Source organism: Parasteatoda tepidariorum, chromosome 2 (genome assembly GCF_982258835.1).
Source record: "Parasteatoda tepidariorum strain Cologne lab strain chromosome 2, Ptep-v5.0, whole genome shotgun sequence".
Taxonomy (NCBI): Eukaryota; Metazoa; Arthropoda; class Arachnida; order Araneae; family Theridiidae; genus Parasteatoda; species Parasteatoda tepidariorum.
In genome coordinates this window covers 118,504,128-118,521,116 of record NC_141756.1, presented here as the reverse complement: position 1 = coordinate 118,521,116, position 16,989 = coordinate 118,504,128, and the positions used below count along the sequence as shown (strand labels likewise).

The following is a 16,989-nucleotide window of genomic DNA, read 5'->3' as shown; positions in this document are numbered from 1 at the left end:
AATTTAATTTTTTATGGATGGAATCAATAATATTAGAAGGAAATCACTGTCTACAGCTATAGCTAGAGAGCGTTTTAGATAATAGTTTTTTTTTATTTTAGGTTGCTGAAAATACTGCTGATGAACAAGCTAGAAGTGAAGGTAGAGATATTAAACTCGAAGAAGACTCTGATTTACAATTGCCTTTCTTGTTGCCTGAGGATGGTTATTCTTGTGATATTGTTCGAGGAGTTTCAGCTGGATTGCAAGAATTTTTGCAACCACTTATTCTAGCAGGTAAAACAATTGCTTTATTATTGATGTACAAATTTTTTTTAAAATTTGCTATTTTATATTTTTCTAAAATTGCTATTCGAGTGAATATTGAAAATTGAATTTCAATATTTAAATGAAAACTATTTTCTTTTGTGACTTAAAACTAAATTTTCAATAACATAATTAAAATCATTATTTATAACTATAATATTTCCTTGGTAAATGAGTTTCTGATTTTTAAATAAAGTTGAAAAAAAAATTAAAAGATGTTTCAGTTTGTCGTCAAAATCTTTTTCACTTCTAAATTGATTTTAAAAATTATGATTTAATAGTTGAAAATAATAACTTATGCAACTAATCCAACCTCCATTTTTTTGTATCAATATAAAGAATATTATGTGTGTAAGTAAATTAAAATAGAAAAAAAAAATTATGTGGTAAAATTCAGAACTGCTAAAATTCAATAATTCAGAATTAAGCATAGATTTTAATGTTATTTATTGTTTTATTACCTTTTTCAATATTCTGTTATCAGTTTAAAAAAAAAATTCGATCACATTTTGATGGAAATGTAGAGTAAATTTTGGTAGAACAGTTTTGAATAATTATCCATTATAAATCGAAACTAATAATTTTGACCTTAAAAAATAAATTGCTGTCATAAAAGTGTTCTCTCAGTTAGAACTCTTTAGAAGTTCTCATTTGCCTTAAGACACAACTACAAATATTTCATATTTTTAAAGCCTCAGTTAAACATTACGCACTCAGTTTACTTTGATATATATGATTGTTAAGTAAAAACTATAATTCAGTTAATTGGAAATGGGTTTCACTTTAAGCTTTAACAACTTTTAAAAAACATGACTAACATTTATTTACTAATTATGTGATTTAAATTAATGTTGAATATTTTCTGATGTCATGTGTTACATTGTTGTCAGCATACTAAATGTCATTGTAGCTATAGTTTTTTTTCTTCTTGTTTTTTATTATAAGCCACATCCTTCTCCCTTTTTAAAGTTATTCGTAAAAGGTGAAATTTGTTTATTCTGACTTTTTTTAATGTATGATTAGAATTAAAGTATTTTTGAATTCATTAATGTAGTAGCTTTTATTATTAATAACTTATTTTACTTAAATATATTGCCAGGAGTGTTGTATATAGCATATTAAATATTTTGTTAAAGGTCTTTGTTGTCTTGCAATTCAGTTTACATCTTCTGGGTATTGGACTATTTACATGTCTGATCAAGATATTGGCAGGTTGCCTTCTGGGGTAATTAAAATTTATGTATTACATTCAAATAGTTAATTTTATTTTGATATTGTTTCTTTCAATTGTTCTGAGAAATTGCTTGAAAATTAATCTATGTATTAAACACTTTAAGTAAATGTGTGTGAAATTTTTTATATATTTATTATGTCATTCTTAAATATACTACTGAGTTAAAATATGTGAGTTTTATACTTAAAGTCTAGCCTTAAAATACTGAAAGAAATAACTGTTTTATTTTGATAAACTATTAACATTTGTAAAAAAAATTCTGACTTCACTATGTTTTTAATATTTTAAGTGAAATCAATGTATTCATTAAAATTTATTTTTTGAACACTCTTTAAATTGATATTCTATATGCTAAAATAATAATTATTTGATGAAATTTCCATTGATATTAAAGGACATATAACACTAAATTTGCTTACTGTGAGAAATGTATATCAATAATTTTGTCACTAATGTTTCAAAATAGTATGTTAATTCTTCTGCCAGGATTAAAAAAAGTTCACATAAATTTGAAAAGAGTTTTTTACAATAAATACTAAACTAAGAAACTATTGGAAGATTTTGAGTTATAACTTACTTTCTGTTAGCTTGAATGGAATGTTTTGTTCACGAAAGTGCATACCTTATTTTGTATTAATGTTAAGGTTATTTTAAGAAAGAAAGTGGTAGGGTATTTGCCCTATAACTCAATTGTTATGTTCTAGCTTACGGAGACACAGGTATATGGCAGAAAAAAGAATGTGCATGCATATTCTCACTTGTATTGAAAGTATCCAGCAGAGCTAAGTGATAACCCTAATGTATACATTTAAGGATAAATACCCTACCATTTTTTTTTAAGGCACAGTTTGCATCTTTGTTTAATGAGGTGTGTTCTTTCACCGACAGAATTTTCCGGTGTACCTAATATAATTTATCGTCAATCCAGGATTCATTACCAGATTCAATTCTTTTGGAATTTTGTGAAAACAATATTAAATTTGTAAATGATTTTGTTAAAAACTAAGATTGTAATCTCAAGTGATACATATTTTTGCAAAAACCACAATTATATATGACTACATGAGCATTTAAATACTAAGAAATAAAAACTAATTTGTCCACTATTTGGTTGTTAGAAAAATTGCCTCACCAATTTATTTAAAAGTTTTCCTGGAGGATTTTAATTTTTATTTGTCAATGTAAAAATGTTCATGTTTTTAAAAGATAAGTTTGATGAACAGTTAAGTTTTTGAAAAGTCTTGTCTTTTTTTTCTGTATTGTGATTTTTGTGAAAGGTTCTATAATAAAATGGTCCTTAAATGGGCCTAATTTTTTTCTAGGTCATCCCCAATTGTTGATTCATGTGGTCATGTGTAAAAACTTCTCTGTATTTGTTCTGTTGTGTTCTAAGAGACATTTTCTTTACTGTCTTAATTTATTTATTATTCTTATTTATTCTGTGAATACGTAAGATTATTTTTTAAAGTTCTTTTTAGAAAGTGTGTGACTTTTAAAAAGTAATGGCTTTGTCTTTAAAAAATCTAATAACAAGTAGTTAAGAAATGTTAGAATTAAATTGTAATTTAATTTCTAGGCTCGTAGTCCAAGTTTACACAGTCATGTTGATGATATCAGCAGCTGGAAAAACCAAGAAGCAGAAGTAGTTACAATCCGCTCACAGAAAAGTAATAATGGCATCGGTCTGAGCAATATTGCTGCTGAGGTAAACATTTAATTTCTTTCCTTGTTAAAAAAAATTGTTTAACTGCAAAATACAAAAAAAAAGTAAATAAATAAAAATTTAGTTTTTGAAATATCTTTGCATTTTTTAAATTCAATCATTCATTTAATATTTATATTAAAAATATTATTTTAAACTAAAATTTAAATTTTTAATTGTAGTCTTAATACTATTGTAATTTTTAAAGTATTCCTAACATTTTCCCTAGGAGCAGAATTATGTTGAACATTTTACGTCAAGACTTGAGAATCACACTAATAAAATTATTACTACTCTTTTTTAGTGATAAATAATATTGTTTTGCAAACTAAATTTGTAGGATAAAGCAGCCTTAATTAGAAATACCAAATTATGTATAATTGTTTACGTAACAGAACAAAACTTGATAGCAGCATACAAAATTTTCTTCACTTTTAGAATTGCTTATTCTGAGTGATTAGTAACAATTCTGCTCCATACATTAATTGTTCTGTTGGGATTTCCACATACATTGCAGTTCTGAGCATTAAGCACTTCTTATTATTCTCTTAGAATTTACAATTTTTGTAACTGTTTTAGTTTTAATTATTTATTAATATTTTTTAAAAGCTTAAAAAGTTGATTAAAATGTATGCTGTAAATATATTTTAAAATATATTTAGGTGACATTTACATAATAAATTTTTAATATAATAAAATTTTATATTTTATAATTAATATAATAAATATAATGATAATATTTTATTATTTAATATTATATATTAACTGATATATATATTAACTGATAATATTATATATTAACTGATAATATTTTATAATTATTTTATAATAAATATAATTAAAATTTTAGAATTTATTCAAATATTTTCTGTAATATAATTATTTTATAATAAATATAATTAAAATTTTAGAATTTATTCAAATATTTTCTGTAATTAATATTGTATCTGAAGCATTATTGTTTTAAGATATGCCGTAATAATTCAAGTTAAATACCAAGAAATATAAATGTCTACTGCATTCTAGCCTTGTTAAATTTATATCTTTTTAAAATTTACATATGTTGAAACATACACATACTAAGAAATGATGTATAGTATTTATTCTTATAGGCTCCCTCTGACGCTGACAAGCTCAGAATCTACATAAAATCTGTTGTAAAAGGCGGTGCTGCTGACCTAGTAAGTGATTATAATTGAAGTAATTGTGCTGAAACTAAGAATGGCTTAGAAATAATTGACTGGTAAATGATGACTTAAACCTCCTCCTCCACCCTTGCTTAAATGTTAGAGTTTTTGCTATAGAAATTTTTTTTCTTAGGTATGTATAGTGAGTTATTTTAAATTTAAAAGCATATTTTGTATTAAAGATATAAATCAGGATTAATCATTTTCGTGATGAAAAGTATTTTTTCCTTATTTCTCCTGCTTTTAAGATTTTGTTATTCCTGATTTTTTTTTTTTTTTATTGGCAGAATATACCATTTCTGTAAATACAAATGCGTATATTAAAATGATTTATTTTAAGAATCGAAAGATTTGGATTTTTTTTATCTTGATTGGTAATGCTAGATCACAAAATTTGATCGATCAAACTTGGCAACTGTCTACTAATTATAAGCATGATTTAGATAAACAACCTTACTCCCAAGATTCATTGTTTCAAAATTTTTGAGAATTCAGTCATTTTATAGTGATGAGTTCAATGGTGATTTGTTTACTTATTATTTACTGAAATGCACACTTCCATGGTGGAATTTTGTGCTTTCATAATTATTGATTCATCTGATTTTAAAAATGCTTACTTATTATTTACTGAAATGCACACTTCCATGGTGGAATTTTGTGCTTTCATAATTATTGATTCATCTGATTTTAAAAATGACAGATTCCAATCGACCTTTTAGTAATCATAATAATCAGTCATAATAATCATGATCAGTAAAATTATATTTTTACAAATGATAAAGTAGCATATTTACTGTGTTTTCGTTTTGAGGTTATTAACACATTAAAATTTCACAAATCAAATTATTTTAAAGTAAACTCTATTACAAATTTTGAAAAAGGGGAATATTAATTCATTTTACCGCCTCTTTCATAACTACTTTTTTAATACAACAATACCATCATAATTTTTTTTATGTATATTTATCTTAAACTATTATAAATTTTGTTCAGTGATCCTCCAATAATTCATCTGATTTTTACTGGAAACTATATAAAATTTCTGTTCTAAACAAATTTATTCTGAAATTCAAAATTGTTTTTATTATTCTTTTGGTATAAAATTTGCTTTTATTAATCTTAACTAAAGCAGAATATGCTTTCTTTTTTATAGTAGTCTGGTATGTGCCTCCTGCTCCAAAAAATGTCCTGATATTGAAAAATATTGTATTGATTTTTTCTTTAGCCCTCTCTAAAGCCGATATAAATACGAAGTTAGATTATTTTTTATCATCAGAAACTTTCGTCATTGGACTAAAAAACTAGAAACTGAAAGATATACTAGTCCATACACATTTTCACTATATGTTTATATAAGAATTATTCTAAAAAAGTCAATAGAGTGAACTTAAAATTACAATACTGAGAATTTGAATGTCACAATTATGAAGAAATCTGCTATTTTGAGATAAAAACACAGTTCAAAACATGAAACCAAAAACCAAAACAGCATACTATCCCTTTACATTAAATGCTGGTCAAGGCTACAACTGATAATAATCTCATTTTGGTCCAGGTCAAATTATAGTGGTTTTAAACCAATGGTCCTCTGTATCAAGCCCTGCATTTTCATCATTTTTTATTCAATTGATAATTAAATAAATTGAATCTGAATTTTAAAAGAAGCTCAAATTTTTTTTAAATATATTTTAGGATGGCAGATTGCAAGCTGGGGATCAATTATTGAAAGTAGATGGACATTCTTTGGTTGGCGTTAACCAAGAAAAGTAAATTAAACTTAATTAGTTTTATTTTTCTATAACCATTCCCTCCTTTATTGTTATTTAAAAAATATCTCATTATTTGTCCTGTTTTTTTTAGGGCGGCTGAATTAATGACACGAACTGGTCCTGTTGTTACCTTAGAAGTTGCTAAACAAGGTGCAGTTTTTAATGGTCTGGCTGATTTGCTAACTAAACCTTCACCTACAATTCAAAGAGGTATTTATATTCTAAAAATTTCTTATAATATAAAACTTTGATTGTTAGATTCTTTGTTCTGTTTTAAACCCATTTTTTTTTACTGCTCTTGATAAAGCGAAAAAATATTGGGTTTGTATTAGTTGTTCGGCTTGATTGAGTTGTTGATATTGAATCATGTTGGATTCAATTTCAATTTATTCATTGCTCTTAATCAATTGCACAACATTAATGTCTAGTAAATCAATTGGTAAACATGTAAGGCTTGAGATTGCTGATTTAAAACGATAACAAATCATGTAATTTAATTAATAAAAAAGTATTATTTTGAAATGTTTCTATTGAAATAATATTTTTATTTAAAAATTAACTCAAAATTGTTTTGATGACCTTAGTTTATAATTTATTTAAATACTTTGATTTAGCATTTTTAAGCATTTCTTACATTCTGCTAATAAATAATTCCTTTATAAACAAAATTAATTTAACTGAAATAAATGCTATAAAAAAGTGGCTAGAATAAATGCTCTGAGCAAATTTAAACAATTGTAACTCAGCAGTTTTTCATTTTTTTCGTTTTAAAAATTTAACTTACTACTATCAGGTTTCAAATTTTTTATTGCACTCACATTTCATGAGTAACACCAAAATGTTAACTTTTTTAATAAAATAATTATGTCAAATAAGAGAGATCATTTTGCTCAACTTGTATATTTATGTATAGAAACTCATATTTTATCAAATTAATTTCCGGGGGATACAAATGATCCCCTTGCCCAAATGATACCTTTGTATTTCATTTTGTTGTTTAAAATAGAAATAGTAAATTTATATGCATACTTTTATACTAAAATGTTTTTGTTGAATTTAGCGTTTTTTTAATTAAACCCTTTTGCTTAAACTTGTGTAAATTGTGTCTGGGGGTCTGGTAGTAAAAAATATTTAGCTTCTTGTGGCGATGCCAAGGTTCTAATGATATTATTGGTTCGAATGATATTATTGATTCTAATGATATTATTGATTCTAATGATATTATTAATTCTAATGATATAATGGATAAGGTTCTAATGATATAATGGATAAGGTTCTAATGATATAATGGATATGGTTCTAATGATATAATGGATAAGGTTCTAATGGTATAATTGAATTAATTACAATCTTCTTTTATTGGTTAACAATTTTCAATTTTTGAAAAAGTGGTGACTGTTAAAAATGCTGTTATAACTTTTGCCTAAAACTATGTGCTTTTTTTAAATTTTTTTTCTGCTTAAAGTAGAAATATTAAATTTACATTCACACTTTTATCCTGAAATATTTTTGTTGAATTTAAAGTTTTTTTTTAATTATTCTTTAATTTTAGCTTGTGTAAATTGTTTCCAGTGGTCTGGTAGTGGAAAATATTTAGTTTCTTGTGGCGAAGAAAAGGTTCTAATGGTATGGCAAATCCGAAAGTAAGTTGATATTTTATTTATTTTTATTAAATTTCTGTTTTTGAATTAAACTTACTGAAGTTTTCTTGTGCCATGTTGGTCAGTGGTGTGATTGTTGCTTTAATAGTTTCCAAACTACTATAACTGACAGTTTTGCTATGAATTGTTCTATATGTGTTTTTTTTTTCTAAATAATTTTCCTTCAAATTGTTGGGAAAAAAACAGATAAAACTATTTAGAAAGCAGTAATTTTATGAGATGGAATCATTGATAAATTTATGTGCAACATTGATAAATTTATCTGAATGAAATGAAAAACTTGTCTTTTAATTATGTGTGCTGATTAAACGAAGTTATTTGCTTGAAACAGCTCTAAAAATATCTTTTTTCAAAGTGCAGATTTGGTACTCTGAAATTTAAAAATTTGTGCTCTAAATGATTTCAAAACTTCTACCCCTTCTTGAAGTTTTTCTTAGTATATTGTGATGTCTGCAAGCTTTTTTTTTAACATCTGAAATACCAACCCTAAAAATAGGCTTGTTCTAGTTTGGAAGTAATCAACTATTTTCAATTTGAAAATAGACATATTTCATTAAGTGAGACTATAAAAAGTTTGTATTTGAATTAATAATTTTAAATATCACATCCAGGGTTCATTCTAGGCGGGGCTTTTGCAAGGAGGGCCCCACTGTTTCTCTTTGAATGAATTTATTTGTCTTTGAATGTTTGTGAATGAAAGATGAGTTTCAAATTTGTGTTGTCACTTTTTGAAGTGTTTGATTCGTGATGATTTCAGAAATTATTATTTTGCGACCCTTTATCACATAGTTTTTTTTCAAATTCTGATATATTTAATATTATACTATTATTATATATAATATTATAATTAATATTATGACAACATTCGAAATTTGAGTTTGAGTTTTCACTATTAAATATGTTTGAAGTATTAATTGTGTTTATGACGATGCTGTCACAATTTCTCATTGTTGGCCGATAGTTTTTTTTAAAAGTTATTACTCGGTTAATACAAAATCAAATTCCTTAAATTCCGATATTTTTAATGCGGTGTTATTATGGCATGCAAATCACGAATTTCTCTCAGGACTTTATGACACGTTCAATTTGTGAGTATTCTATCACAATTTTTCTTCGTTTATCATTTTATTATCCCCATTTCACAAGGCTTTTCGAATTATATTTTTAGTGTATTGTTCTTATGATGTGCAAATTTCAAATTTACGTTATCACTTTTTTACATATTCAATTCATTGTTATTCCATAGATAAGATAGCTGAAATAATAGATAAGATAATAGAAGGTTAAGGAATGTAATTCATTTATAACTGATAATTGTTAAATTACTGCCACTTGCTTAATTGTGAGATTATGAAGTGATAATACATTATCTTGAATTCTGAAAAATTTATTTATAGCTTGAAAAGTTATAATACATACAAAATTTTACTATTTTATATTTCTTCCTTTTTTTGAAAAATAAATTTTAAAATTTCTTAAATGTAGAAAGGCTTATGTAAACAAACTATTTACTGTTTTATAATTAACACTTATATAAATTGCGGGAGACGAAAACAACTGCTCTTCAGTGTTAGGCAAACCCCAAATTCGAATTATTTTGAAGTGAAGTAAGAAACGCAGTATATTTCAGTATGCTTAAGAAAGCTAACTTAGTCAAGCATTACAGAGTAAATATTATAAAACTTGAGGTTATTGGTGCAGAAGATACCTATTAGCGATAATATCTGGTTTGGCGAAAATGGTCGACATAATAATCACTAAGCACAATAATAGTTGAAGCGATAATGAACCACCCAAATTTACTACCATTTAGCGATACCTTCACAAATTTTAGGAAAAATGGTTGTTTCACAAAATACTTTTTCTTAAAATTTTATTTCCGTATCCCGTAAGGAATGATAAATCCCTATTTTTGTGTTGATTTATTATTATAACTTTTAATTTTTCGCAAATTATGTCTAAATTTTCACAAAATAGGTACCTCTCTGAAGACCTGACCCCTGCTTTTTCTATGTGCTGGATGGTTTTTAAGGAGCAACATAAAAAGATTTTTTATGCGTTGCCATTTAGGGGGATAGTAAAAATTACAACCTTTTAAGTGCACAATTTCCTGTAGGTTGCATTTACGGTATTTATAGACAGTGGTTTTTTTTTTTTTTTTTTTTTTTTTTTTTTTTTTTTTTTTTTTTTTTTTTTTTGGATGAAGAACACAACTATATTTTGAGATAATAAGTAACTTCTTTTAAAAGAATGTCTATTCATATTATTGATCCAATTTAATTTTGTAATTTCAGATACTTTTAGTTTACATTCGTTTCAGTTTACAATAGTTTATTCCTTACAGATAATTACTTGTAATTTTAAAAACGCTTTCGTTTATTAAATTTTTAATGAAGTAAACCACTTTTTGAATGCAACAGATATGGTCTTGGCTCTACAGCAGCTGGAAGTAATGGGGAATGTGGAACATTGGAGATGTGTTAGTAGATTAAAGGAACACTCTGGAGGTGTGTATTTTTTAAATGTTTTTTTTTTCTTTACTAGAGAATACTTTTTTCCTTTAAGAATGCGTGTTATTTCAGTTAGTGTGTATTTCTATATCTCTTGTAATGATTTTTTTCAGGAGGGCTATGTCTATTAAATAACTCTAAATATTAATTAGTCTCTTTAAATAAATAAGTTAAAGATTCAATCATTGCTGGAATCAATTATTTTAAAATTTTAGTCAATTTTCTTTAATACAGTGTTGTAATTAAAAAAAAAAAACAGACAATTTAGCATTTTTAATCATATGCAATTTTGGGTCAAAAGAAATGTTAAAAAATCACTTAGTGATGATTCAGGACAACTTCAGACTTACTGTTTAATTCTATTTAATACTCTAATGCACAATTTTATCAGCGTGTTTGGTTTTAGTTGTGTATTGAACGACACACTAGAATTAAGTAACTGCAGATTTCGGGTACAGTTATCTCATGTCATCAAATTCTACAGTTTACTCAATTTGTCAGAAATAAAACATTGTTACAAGTTTTCTACAGCACTCATATTTTGTTTATTTGTAACATATTCAATTTAATTATCTCTGTTTTATATGTTGTAGGCTGATTAAAAAGCTAAGTCCTTTGGAAGCTGACATCACACATGTGCCAGACTAATTAGAAAAGTAAATACTAATTTCTAACCTATCTGATGAGGGTGTATAGCTTATTTTCGTTTTTTAAAAGACCTTAAAGGCGCTTTTTTCATCGAGTGTTCATATATTCTATATAATATTTCCACTTTTGATATTAATTATTAGTACTGTTATTATTAACTATTTGTGCTTTTATTAACTATTAGTACTGTTTATTAAGTTACATCAAAACTTAATTAAAACTTATAGATTAGCCTTTGAAAAAGCTATTACAATAAGCTTTCATTAATTTGGGCTTATTGCAAACAACCATAAATTAATCAAGCTAATGTTTAATAAATGTTATGTTTTCTAAGTAATCTAAACGTACGTGTAAAATGTAAAGTATGGTTTCTTGAATAAGATTAAAAAAATGTTGGACTGATTAGGTTGAATGTTACTTTTCATATTACCTTTTAATTTTTTTTTATGTCATGATAAGAGATGCATAATATTTTTGTTATTTGAACAAAAAAAATTTTAAATAAATACAGTGACATCTTATGAAGCAGTTTTACAGAATAGAAATATGTTGTGGCATATTTTAATTTTTTTTTTTGTATTCAGATTATACTTATTTGTTCAATACATAGTATATAATTATATTCAATTCTTAATATTCATTAATAGCATTTGATTATACAAATTAGTAGGTTGTTTGTAAGGCTGAGTTTAATATGTGATTTGTAATAGTTGATATGTTTCGTTTGCAGGAACTTGGGGACAGAAGGGCTTGAGCTCCCTCAAATTTTATAAATTAAGTTATAATTAATTCAATAAATATTTGTGTAGTTAAATTTAAAATTAAAAAAAATTGTACTGTCTGTAATCTAAAAAAAATATCTATTTCAAGCGGACTTTAACTTTTTTCTTAGCAGGAACTGCTACCAAATCATTCCTTGCAAAAGGAATATTAGTTCCTATGCTGGCAGTTCACAATTTTAAATATCACAGTGGAGTGGAGGGGGGAGACAGCGGGGAGAAAAAAAGGGTAGCTTTTTTTGAGGAAGGGGACGAGGAAAAATTCTCTTATTAGTTATGAATTTGAGTTTGTTTTTGGAGGTCCAAACTCACCAGAGCCGGAAAAATCCAAGCTCAATCGAGTGTGAGTTGTACATAATTACTTAGAGCTCATCATGATATCATCAAGTGAAGACCCAATTTTGCACTCGGATGTTTAAACAATGAAATTAGTCATTAAAACAAAAAGTGAAATACGAACTGAATGAACTGGAATTCTATGAATCCAAGATGATTCAAACTCCAAACAAAAATTAAAAAACAAAATTGATATCTTTATCTAAATAAAAGTTTTGTTTATTAGTGCTAGCCTCACCAAAGCAAAAGTACCGAACCGAAGTAACAGATGTCTGTAAATTTTTTATTTTCTCTAAATTCAAATATTTTTTAATACTTAGTAATTAAACTAAATATTTGTATGCAAGTAATAAAAAAGTTCATGAAAATTTTCCCATAAGTCCAAGCCCATTCAAAACCTTTTTCAATTCAAATTATGAAACAACAATTATTTCAGTTTCTTAAGATAGGGATGTACAACCTGCGGCCAGCTGACTGTTGATGTGCGGCCCACGGGAGCTTCTGAACCCAATAAAAAAAAATTTTTTAATGAGACTTTTGTTTAAACATAATAAATTTTCCTTAATTAAAATATTTAATTCAAATTTATATTACTTTATAAAATGCGTACATTTTTCGCACTTTCATTCTGTAAGCTTCTTTTTGGTTAAAATTTACATCCCCCTCCAATATATAATAAATTAGTTATTGTGAAAAATAAAAAAAGTTTTCTAAAAAATGTGAGTTTTTTTTTCAGTTTTAAATAAATTTAAATATTACAATTATCTAATTTTCAGAAAATATGTTAAGTTTACTGATAAAAATATTTAGTGCTTAGAACACTAATATATATACGAAAATTATATTTGCCGCTAACATGATTCAATATGCATGTGGCCCTTAATTAATCTACCTGCTGTGAAAGTGTCCCTTCACTCAAAAAGGTTGGTGTTTTCACTACAGCGCGAGAACGCGAGAATTTCGCTTATTTTTTACTTTTCTCGCATTAAAAAATGATTAACGCGAGAAGATCGCACACTCTATTAATCAATTTCAAAGAGAGCGAATCTCGCAAATTTTGGAAAAATTTCGTCTTCTGCCATTTTGAATAGAATCCGTTTAACTTCTCTTCCTTGATCTTTCATTATTTTCAACATCGATGCTTGTTATCCAGCTTCCCTACTTACCAGTATTGTTTCGAACAGGTGCGAACAGCAGAACACAATGCCCCCCCCCCCCCCGAATGTCGGAACACATTTCTCTGCAACCACGTGTTCACCGAAGGCAAGATTTCTTCATGTAAGACATTTAAATTGTTTTCAATGCTACAAATTTACTTAGTGATTCCAAATTGTTCAGCATCTGTTGCAACGTCATTTAGCACTCAAAACCGAATTAAGACAAAATATCATATACAAATGACTGATAAACATTTGAGCAACCTAATGAGAGAATCTGATGAAAAAGTAGATATAGAACATTTTCCATATGATGATGCAGCAAAAATATTCAATGCTTTAAAAGTTAGGAGGTGTTAAAAATGTATTATAATGAAAGAAATATTTTTTTCCAAGTCTAATCGTGTTTTTTTAATTTTTAGAAATTTCACTTAACTTTTTGAGATCTCACCCAATTTTTGAGAAAGGGTGAGAAATTCTCTCATTTTTATTCTGTAATGAAAACACTGGTGTGCACCCCTATCTTAAGAAATTTATCAAATTTATTTTTCATTGTTGCCTTTCACTTATTCAAGAATACATTAAATGGCTCTACTTAAATTAGGTTGCAATTCTAAACTATTTAAGAGATTGTTTTAATAACCATTATTTGCTTTTGAAAAAGTGGATTGGAAGAAACTTGTTTCTTTCTTGATAGCTGTGGAAAGAAACTTATATTTATCATTTTTTGTAGAAATTATTGCTATTCTCAAAGGTCTTCTTTCTTGGAATCCTGTTGATCTCAGGTAAGTATTTTGTGTATTCAAGTCATATTTTGTGTGAGATAAGGTACTAAATTATTTTCTCCATTGCAGTCTGATGACAAAAGATTGAGGGTGTGGCGTACACACGATTGGCAGCAAGAAGATGTCATCACTGAACCATTCCTTGAAGTAAGAATTCTTATCTGCTTTCTAATCCTTTCTCTAATTGCTTGGAACACGTACAGTGTGCCAAAGGAAGAAAAAGGACCATGCTGAATAACTTTTGATCTAATGGTGGGATCATCACGCTCTAGGACTAAATTTTAATAGCTCGATAAGATGACCTCAAATACGCTATTAATAAGTGCAGACAATATTTTAAGTTACGAAATCAGACACAAAAACGTACTTTCTCTGACTATACATATCATTTTTTTGATTGTTTTAAATTTCTAATCCCCAAAATATAGGGGGTAGCTGCAATCTGGGAAATAGGGTCCCAAAAGTTCGGTCGGGAGAGCTCTCCAAATTTTGGACCCCTTAATGTTAATCTTTAGTTATAGCATATTTCGCTATTTCTTGAACTTTTAAAGCTAATTGAAAATTTTTTGAGCATAATTATGAAATTTGTTTATCTGAAGAAGCAAACAAAAGCAACTTTTGATAATTATTCATTAATTTTTATTTTATTTAAAAAATTTCGAAAAAATCTGAATTGTAAGGTATAAAATTTTTATCATCATTTTAAAGAACGTAATTTTACATGGCAAAATACAAAATTTGCGAGAAATCAGTCGAATAGTCACTACTGGGAAATTGAATTTGAAAGAAATCTGAAATTTAAAATTTGAACTCTCAAGAATTATTCCCACGATTTCATTCAAATTTTGTATTTTGTCATGTAAAATTATACTCTTTAAAATGATGTAAAAAAATTTTACACTCTACAATTTAAAATGTTTTCAATTATTCTTAAAAAAATAATATGAAACAAAAATATTTACTAAAAGTTATTTTTCGCAAGTATTTATTTAAATAACTAATGATATAATTGAATTTTATAATTGAATGCAAAAAGTTTTCAATTTGCTTAAAATGTTCTCAAAGTATAGCGAAATACGCAAAAAGTAAAATTATAAATCAGGGGTCCAAACTTTAGAGCTTTTTCCTGACATAATAAAAGAATGACTGTCGAAATGACTGTCGAAATAAGGCATGTTTATTCAGAGAAAGCATGTTTTTGAGTCCGATTTCGTAACTTAAAATTTCATCTGCACTTATTAATAGGCATCCCTCGAAGCATCCTTTGAAGGCACCCACTCGAGAAATTAAGATTGAGTCCCAGAACGTGAAGTTATTCTGGGTAGTCCATTTTTTTGCACACTTTACAATGGGTGCGCAAAATTTTTTTCAGAAAAGGGCCGTAGAAAAAAAAATTCTGCTTTTGCACAAAATTATAATATTTGCTTATACAAAGATAATTCTATGCAAAAAATAAATTTCAATAAATATTTGTTATATTTTATTTATTAATAGTCAAACGAATTTTGAATTGTGTGGCATAAAATTTTTTTACACTATTCTAAAGTATGTAAGGTTACATTTCAAAATATTAAACTTGAGCGAAACTCGTTGTATAGCTCCTCAGAATACGCATTTTAAAGAAGTCGTACATTTAAAATCCCATTTCTCAGGAACTTTTTAACAAATTTTGTTCAAATTTTGTATTTTCCCATGTAAAATTACATACTTAAAGTAACGTAAAAAACTGTACCTTACATGTAAAAATTTTTCGACTATTAAAGAAAATAATAAATCTTAATAAAAATTATTTTATGTATTAGTTATTTTATGCATTATTTATTTTATGCATAATTCATTTTTTGTTATTTTATGCATTATTTTATGCAATTATCTTCGGATAAACAAATTTAATAATCATAAGCAAATGTTTTGCAATTTGCTTGAAAAGCTCTTGAGATATGGTGTAATACGTAAAAAATAAAACTAGCATTAACGGGTCAAAACTTTGGATCATTTTCCTAACCAAGCTATGGGGAGATCAGAAATCCGAATCTGTTGAACATAAAAAAGGCAAGGTATGTTCAGATTTCTCACTAGGAATGAAAGAGACAGGGCATGCTTGCCTCTCAAAAAGGGCACTATAAATTTTAAAAGGGCACTCATCCGACACTCTTAAAATTTATCAAAATGTGTAATATTAAGTTAGAACTGAATTTAATCTTCAATAATTTTTAAATTTCCCTCTTATATTATTTTACTTGCATATTTCCAAAAATTATTCCTCTCATTAGTAGGAGAAAAATTTATAGTTTATAAAAATAATTAAAGGCATGCTAATAGATAATCTCTGGGCATAAATTTTTTCAAAAAATTAAACTAGAAACAATGGATAAAAAACTTATTATTAATTGATAAAAGAAAAGCTCGAAAGACTTTTATCTAATTTAAACTGAAAATTATGTAAAAATAAGCATTTAAAGTCTCATTTTTTTAAAAGAAAAAAGTTATTTATTTTAAACATTAAAACCATAAAAAAATGTATTTATATACTCCCTCTTGTGTAATTATTATTTCAAAAGTTAATTACTTTCTTTAAAAATGGCATATGAATAAATAGACAAGTGTTTTTAAGGGATGGGCGGCTTATTTTTATAAAAAGGAAAAAGGGGACGTATTTATAGGGATCAATGGGCAGGCAGGGCGGCCGCCTTTCTAAAAACTTTTAGGGAGTGTACTGGTATGTTCATTCAGAGAAGGTACATTTTGTGTCTAATTTCGTGACTCAAAATATTGTCTGCTCTAAATAGTTAACATATTTAAGGTCATAGTCTTGAACCATTAAGAATGAGTCCTAACATGCGAAAGTCCGATCAAAGTTATCCAAAAGTTATTCAGAGTGGTCTCTTTTTTTTGTCACAGTGAATATCTTTAAG

The 16,989-nt window shown here is 26.6% G+C and overlaps 1 pseudogene across 1 annotated transcript in view; it reads left to right on the top strand.

Moving 5' to 3' along the window:
* The window catches only part of LOC147816112 (afadin-like), a 55,237-nt pseudogene that overhangs the window by 17,990 nt on the left and 20,258 nt on the right, over positions 1–16,989 (top strand). The window contains exons 15-25 of the transcript XR_015431770.1: positions 102–276; positions 1,443–1,531; positions 3,117–3,245; positions 4,355–4,423; positions 6,122–6,195; positions 6,290–6,408; positions 7,751–7,841; positions 10,280–10,366; positions 10,963–11,025; positions 14,023–14,074; positions 14,144–14,221. The product of XR_015431770.1 is annotated as an afadin-like (transcript). The remainder of the gene's footprint in view (positions 1–101; positions 277–1,442; positions 1,532–3,116; positions 3,246–4,354; positions 4,424–6,121; positions 6,196–6,289; positions 6,409–7,750; positions 7,842–10,279; positions 10,367–10,962; positions 11,026–14,022; positions 14,075–14,143; positions 14,222–16,989) is intronic.